We start from the raw sequence: 8,831 nt of genomic DNA, 5'->3' as shown, positions 1-8,831 counted from the left end.
GAAACAGGTCTTGAGCCGGTGATTCACTATGGGATTCGGGAAAACAAATGACAACGATGGCCACTTTTGGAAGGTTTGTCTTTTATATCCCAACTTCGTATGGGTATATAGGGGACAAAACCTCATTATGTTTTATGTCAAAAACTAACTTTTGTTATGTGTAAATAACTTAGAACTATGCTATGTCAAACGTTGTTGAAACTTGGAAACTATGTTGAAAACTTGTAATCTTTTGTTGAAAACTATATATCTATGGCATCGTTGTTGGTTCATGTTGTTAATACATTTGGATGCAATGATTACCTTTCTTACGTCACACACAATACGCTTCCGCTACTAGCAGGGTGTGACACGCTAATCGTCACTTTGATGTAAACATGCCAGAGCTGAGAACCTGTTCTCAACATCACAGGCCCAACATGATAGCCTAATTTTCCAGCACCATCATTGTAAAACGGCGGCAACGGCTGTAATATTTAACGAAACAATAAGTTTTCTAAAAATAACACAAATAAGAATAAATTTAGATAAAAAAATTTACCAGACATGACGGTGAAGCATCATAAATAACCTTCACAAACGCTGGAGCCATGACTCTCTAAACCATAGAATAAAATTGTTTAGTAATTTTTTAAACATGTATCTAATGCAATCAATAAGTAACAGTGATATAAATATTTAAGATACTAAATCTTACACTATGTGGACGTCTATAGATTTATTATGAGATAAGGGAAGTGACCAAGTAAAAGCAACTTCCTATATAAAAGCAATTTCCAACATGTTTATATTTATAAGACTTGTAAATCTGAACAGTTGGCTACGAATAACATATTTAACAAATCACATAAAACAATCACTTAAATATCACATAAACAGAGTGTCTAATACACAGATTTGAATGTCAGAAATAAAGGCCAAATAAATTCGCTCACAATAAGAAGCTTCACAACAGATTCATATGTTTACTTCTATCATTCAGTTGAATAAGTAAAGATAAGAAAGCCCGGATATAACAGCCCTAAAAATTGATACAAAACAGAAGCTTCACAAAAGATTCATATGTTTACTAATGTTATTCAGTGGAAATCGATACAAAATCAGACATTCATACAAAAACATATTCAACAAATCCCTAAAATTTGATACAACATCAGAATAAGTGAAGATAAAATTTCCCTAATATAAGTGCCCTAAAAATTGATACAAATCAGAAGATTCACAAAATATTCATATGTTTAATTATGTTATTCAGTGGAAATCGAAACAAAATCATACATTGATAAAAAAACATATTAAAAAAAAACCCTAAAAATTGATACAACATCAGAATAAGTGAAGATAAAAAATCCCTAGTATAAGTGCCCTAAAAATTGAAACAAATCAGAAGATTCACAAAAGATTCATATGTTTACTTATGTTATTCAGTGGAATCGAAACGAAATCAGACATTGATACAAAAACATATTAAAAAAAACCCCTACAAGTTTATACAGATTAAAGAACAGAGAAATATGCATACAGATTAAAGAATCGTACCTTAGATAATGCTTGACAAATCGGTTGACAACCAAATCGATGTGAAGAAACAGAGGATGATTGATAAATCGATTAACAACCGAATCGATGTGAAGAAAAGACTGAATACGTATGGATTTATAGATCTAGGGTTTATGCAACCAATGATCCTTAAATTTGGGAACTCATTCATATTTTGGAAGATGATCATAGATAAATATGGAATTCGGATCTTGGTACAACTATTTTAGATAATATGAGAGAAGGATGGAAACTTCCATTATTTGAGTGAAAATGAAACTGAAAAAAGGGATATCAATAGACATCCAATACATTGCCGCTCAAAACAATATTGAGACATACAATCACATGACACGTGGCATTAAGTTTTTTAAGAATAGGACAAATGGCATAAGTTTGTTTTGTTTTATTATAAGGGATAGATCTATCGAGACTGAGACTGAGCCTGAGTTGAGCTTGAGCTTGAGCTTGAATAACTACTTAGGAACCAAACTCGAGCTTGAGCTCGACCTCTCTCAAGCTAACAAGCCGGCCCGAACTTATACCAGTTGAGATCGGATCAACTCGTTTAAGCCTCCAAGTTATAACCCCAAAAAGTCCAATTTCTTTACATGTCTTCGTTAAAACGTTACAACTTTCAAACTGTGATTTTTATTTTGAAGTATTCAAAGTTAAAATTATACTTACTGCATGACTGTAACAACTTTAATATGTCAAACCAACTAACCAAGTGAGACACGATCATATTTTTTTATTTTATCTTACATCCAAAAACTATATAATAATTCGAGAAAAATGCCTGGATAGTCCCTTTGGTTTGCCATTTTTTCACTTTTAGTCCCTAACTTTCTAAAATTACAGCTATAGTCCCCAACTTTTGCAATTTCGTTCGTGGATGGTCCCTAAGCCTAACATCAGTTAGTTTCTTAGTTAAATGGGTGTGAAATAACAAAAATACCCTTACTATAAAACAAAATAAATAAATCTATTTAATAGGTTAAGTGTTATTTTGTTTTTATAAAGGAGTGGGTCCCACAAATAAATAATCTATTTAATAAGTTAAGTTATTTTGTTTTATAGTAAGGGTATTTTTGTTATTTCACATCCACTTAACTGAGAAAACTAATTGATGTTAGGCCTAGGGACTATCCAGGAACGAAATTACAAAAGTTGGAGACTAACGCTGTAATTTTAGAAAGTTATAGACTAAAGTTGAAAAATTGGCAAACCACAGGGAGTCAGGGACTATCCGAGATTTTTCTCCCATAATTCGAGTGAGTAAATATACATTACCTTAACTGGGCCGGTTTCATTGTCAAGTTGTTTTGGGCCGACTAAAACCAGTTTGACTGTTTCAACGTCAACTTTCAACTTTCAATACTGGTCAAATCGGACCGCTCATTTTAACCAACATTTCTGGTTTCCACGAACCATCAAACCGGGATTTTTCTTCAGTCAAACCGGTATAATTTAAAAAGAATAAATTTTAACTATAAAAATCGTAATAGCCATATAACTCACGTGTATGAATATGATGCTTAATAGAAGTTAGAAAGATATTGTAACGATTACATAACCATCTTATAAGATATTGTATTTCTATTATTCTAAACTTTGATACATAAACATGTAACCAATTATCCGGCTCTCTAAAGGAAAAACTTCTGTAAAAGTTGGGCTTAAAACTAAAGTGAATCGACCCATGCACACCCCTACCCATTTTTAAGGCCCTCAACTTTTTAACAAACTAGGAAATGTGTGATTTTGTGTCTTTTAGAAATCGGTAACAAAAAAATGTCTTTCATATTCCCACGGGTTAGTTTTCTATACAAAAAAAGTTCTTTTTTTCTTTGAAAAAAGGCTCTGATTTGCGCAAGCTTTGCGCACCCCAACTTTCGTTGAACGTGTATAAAAACTGCAAAAAAATTGCAAATATGGGTATCGAAATGTCCTGATTCTCGAGTAAAAATCGAGATTCGGGTCCACATTGTATCTTCGAAAAATAAAGGTTTAGGATCAGCGATTGTATGTAGTCGTATACGTAAGGAAGGAGTTGAATTATGGTTAACTTGAAAAAAATACGATTTCCCAAATGGTTTGCAATTAAAAGTGAATTTCTCTTTGGTAAAAGTAAACGTTTTTTAGTAACGAACAACTAGCAAGATTTGATTTACATGTTCATGATCTCATTACGTTAGCTAGAAATGGCGATGATTTCATGTTGCAAATAGATAATTTACGATCATTTATATGATACATCAATTAAAAAGTATATAAAGATCGACACACCCATATATACACATATATATTTTAGTGAGACGCTCTAAATACAACATCTCATCTTCCTTGGACCGTACTAATAGTTTTGTTATTTATAGGATTTATTAGTTACATTATTTTCATCATGGCAACATTATTCACATACCTCTTTGAGATATAAAGTCTTTTATGTGCAATTCCAAATAAAAGAAGTTCATTCTTTCATGATGGCAACCACAATTTTTCACAGACCTTTTTAAGATATAAAGTGTTTTTTGTGCAATTCTAATTGTGAAGTAAGTCTCCGTATGTTATTGATGAAACTTATTGCTTATAATTCAACATATCCTCTATTTTCTTTGTTTGCTTTTTGTTCTTTCAAAATAATTGAAACAAATGATTTCTTTTACCATATAAGAATTTAACACTCCTCTCTTTACAAATATTGATTTTTTTGATGAGTAATAATAATTTCAAAAATTTTAGTATGGTACCCAATAATCATAATTTCTTTATATTCATTTGAGTTAATTTCCCGGATGGTCCCTGTGGTTTCACATTTTTTCACGTTTACTCCCCACCTTTTGAAAATAACATGTATGCTGCCTATGGTTTGTCACTTTGTTACTCGGATGATCCCCAAACATTTACTCTGGGCACTATCCAAGTAACAAAATGACAAACCATAGGGAGCATACCTGCTATTTTCAAACTAACTGACATCTACTCAGGGACTATCCGAGTAACAAAATGACAAACCATAGGGAGCATACCTGCTATTTTCAAAAGGTAGGGACTAAACGTGAAAAAATGTGAAACCACAGGGACCATCCGAGCAATTAACTCTATTCATTTTATCAGTTAACGTTAAACAATACGAATTTTTAGTTCATTTGGATAATGATACAAAAACGATACCAAATAGTTTAGTACAAAGATTATGTTGATTCATTTACAACTTAATTGACATGCCATTTTCTTAAGTTTTTTTTATGCTAAGAGCATTCATATCTCATTCCCTATACTCATCCCATCCATAAAATTTAAGAAAACTACCTAAAAACGTCACTCCTTCCCATTGCTTATCATAATACCTTATCCACATATTTTTAAGAAAAACTAAAGTGAATTCTTATATTTAAGAAAAACAAACCTTATATTTTTATGGATAATGAATGAGAAGTGGGAGGGTTTTAAAAATGAGAGAAAAAATTATGGAACACTTATTTTTAGTTGAATTATATTGATAAAGATAAAGAATGAGATGTGAATGCTCTAAGAGAATATATCTATGCCTCAGGTTACTTGCATATAATATGGATATTTACAAACATAACTACTTATCAGATGTTGGTGGGCGAATCCGACATAGCCAAGTGTCACAAAATGGTTGGCCACAATGATTTAACTATTTTTATCCTTTAACTTTGAAAATATACATGTTTAGTCCCTCCACTTTATTAAAGTTTTTTCGTCATTAGTTAACTTGGCAAATATACATGTTTAGTCCCTCTACTTTAACTTTGCTAATATACATCTTTAGTCCCTCTACTTTTATTCCTTTTAGTATTTCGTAATTAGTGTTTTTGTCTTGCTAACATGACGAACAAAATCAACTTCAACCAAACAATACCATTATCGGTATTGGTATTATCAGAATCGACATATTTTTTTGTTTTTAGTATTTCGTCTTATCGATAGGAATGTTGACGTTTCGATGTTCATTTTCCCGCGGTTTTATGTTATCTCTTTCGCTTGCTATGTCGCCGGTTCTATATTGATAATCAAACTTCCGTTGCAACACATGGGGTAAAATCACTAGTTATCCTTAAGATAGTAAAACGACTCCCATGCACTAATATATACAATTAATACACATATTTATACTTTTTTTATTCATGCACTAATATATACAATTCAATATCTATCATGCAAACAACACACGTAAAATCACTAGCTTAAAGAAACTTTTCGTTATTATGTATATTTTGCATCATGATTGACATGAGATTGTTTATGTTAAATATATTCTTCTATTATATAACTCAAATTATTATGTATTAATTTTTATTCTTACATTTAATTCTTGTCTTGCATTTGAGCTTTGGGCTGGAGTTGTAATTGGCTTCAAAAAGCCTTGTTCGTGAGTATTATTATTTTTTTATTTTTTATTTTATTTCTTGTCTTGCATTTGGGCTTTGGGCTCTTATTTGGGCTGGAGTAAAAGCGAAAGCTTTATTTTTGGGCTGGAGTCTATAGCATATTTGGTATATTTCGATTGTCAATATGGTGATCGATGTACATTTATATTCTCTGTCACTCGCTCATCACAACAGGTCGCTTAGACTTCGATAAATATGAGAGTCGTTGTAGAATTCTGAAATATACTTGATCAATCGTTTGCAGTCAGGGGCGTAGCTTTCAAGCCCATTTATATTCTCAATGGGCTCGAACTTTTCGCTCAGTAGTGTTATGTATGTAAGTTTCGTAAAGAATTTTTTGGGTACATACGTTTTCGACCCCCCGGTTTTATAAAAAAAATTACTTATATAGAATTTTTAGATTCGGTGACTTCCGACCCCCTGGTGGAAATTTTCAAGCTTCGCCACTGTTTGCAGTAGCAAATTGCTTTGTTATCTTGTTGTCTTAGTTGTAAAGGGTTGCACTATAGCCGACTGATTCTCATACTCAAATCAATGGATTCGTAATAGCTAGATCCGATTGTTCTTGTTCAATTTCGGACAATTTAAATTGTCATAACAATCAATAAAATATTCATAGTTTATGAAGTTATAGTCGAATCATAATAAATTGTAATAGCTCTTGAAAGGCTTTAAACAAGTTGTTAGCTATGATAAGAGAAGTTCTTTATATTTAAAAAAATACGCTTTTTTTCCCTCTACTAGACATTTGTACTCATAATTTGGTATAACAAAATATTCATATTGTAAAATATATTTTATCTTCTATATAACCAAAACAAAAGTCAAAATACATATATACATGGACAAAAAAAAAAGTCAGTTCTACAGTTATTAAGACAGACCAAGACAATATAATGGTTAATCATAACATCTAACATTTAGAGCATAATAATTTATATAAAAGAAGTTAACATTTTTTTAATCATTGTCACATAACAATTTGTATACAACATGTGTTTTTCAGATTTCAACATAATCAATTAACCATATTAAATTAAATATACTAATTAGACAAATTTAAGAGAAAATCACAAAATCAGTCATTTTTATACGTGTGATATGTGTACTTAGCGTCATGTTAGTCTATGTGTTATCATGATGCTAATGGGCGTTTTCCGGTGCCACATCAGCTAAACCATGCCCTAGTGCGATTGCGGGCGTTGGGCAAGTCCAAAATATAAAATATAAAATATAAAATTCATATTAAATTCATTTTGTTAATGATATTAAATTCATTTCGATAACGCGTTATGAAAAAAATAATATAAAATAAGAATATAAGATTTGAAATCAATTAAACTGTTTATTATAATTAATAATATCTTGTAACGAAAATATGATTAGTGTTTATGAACTTATATGATAAAAATATCTAAGAGATTACAAGACTAAGAAAAAAAAGATGAAAATATGAAAAAACTATGTTTCTGAGATTTTTTAAGGATAGAAGGGGAGGGGAAAGGGGGGAAAAGGTAAGAAAACTTTTACGTATATTTATCCTTCTAAATCGGAGAGACTAGAAGAGAAAATCTTATCAATTACTAAATTATCCTCATATCTAACTAAAATATTTTATGTTTAAAGGGTATAATAGTAAAATTGTTCATTTCTTTTCTTTTCCCTCTAACTCGGGAACACATAAAATGCTTGATTTATTCTCTTTTCCTTTACTTTTTATTAAACTCAAAAACATGAAAAAAATCATATCTTTTTCTTCCTTTTTCTCTCTTAATTCATTTTTCTTCCCCTCCCGAGGTAAGTGTTGGGTACAGCTGAATTACTTTCTTTAGTGTTATCTAGCATTTTGTTCTTTTTTTTATGTGTTATACAGAAAGAGTGATTTGGTTTGATTCACTATATATATTCGAAGCATTATAATCCTGTATTCACCACTTTAGGAGACTAATAAAAAATTTCTAATAATAAGTTAGCATTATTTTTTTTATATTTATTTAAGGGTTTGTCATACATCAAAGCATTTTGAGGCCGGGTAAATTAATCCCTAGGTTATCATCACTTAATCCATTCACATAAGTGTGGTCCTGCAATGGTTGCATTTAGTAGACGTGTTTAACATTTTAATTAAGAAAAAAGTGGCCAAGGTTTTGTTCAGAAAATTAAATATTGTGAGAACATGCAAAATAAAATGAATAACAAATTTTTTTTTAATCTGAAAACCTAAAAAGTAATGAAAATATTATAAATGTAAGATTTTAGGAGGCACGGGGCGGTCACGTTATACGAAAGTATAACGCGTGATACTTTCAAAGTTTTCACCGCCGCCATATAATTAACGCGTGATGGCATGTTCCAAAGTATAACGCGTGGAAAAATTAACGCCGTGATGGCTAGATTTTGTGAGTGGAATTGTTGGTTGGGGGGAAATTGTTGAGTGTGGTGGTGAGTGATGACCACTGCCACCAAAAAAGGTTGTGAGTGATGGAAAAATGGTTGATGACATGGTGAAAATTGATTGGTGCTTGTGAGTGATAGAAACTATCACTAGTGAACCACCCCTCCTCCCCTTATTGTTTCTCCCATAGGAATTCAAAACAAAATATGAAAAAATTTCAGGTTTTATATAACCTACACATAGGTAGGTTATGTATAGGTTAAATTACCTTTTTTTTTAAATAAACTTTCATTAAAAACCGCCTCCGACCCAAACGAGCAAAAGACCAATACAAACCAGGAGCCCCGACCGTTTTATATAACCTACATGTCTGTACACTTATGAATGTAAGAAACAAAAAATTTAAAAAATTATAAACCTTAAATCTTAAAATTTAATGATTTAAAGTTGTTCTTTTTACTCTTACAATGATTAGT

This window comes from Helianthus annuus, chromosome 2 (genome assembly GCF_002127325.2).
Source record: "Helianthus annuus cultivar XRQ/B chromosome 2, HanXRQr2.0-SUNRISE, whole genome shotgun sequence".
Lineage (NCBI taxonomy): Eukaryota > Viridiplantae > Streptophyta > Magnoliopsida > Asterales > Asteraceae > Helianthus > Helianthus annuus.
Note: the sequence above shows the minus strand (reverse complement) of the source record.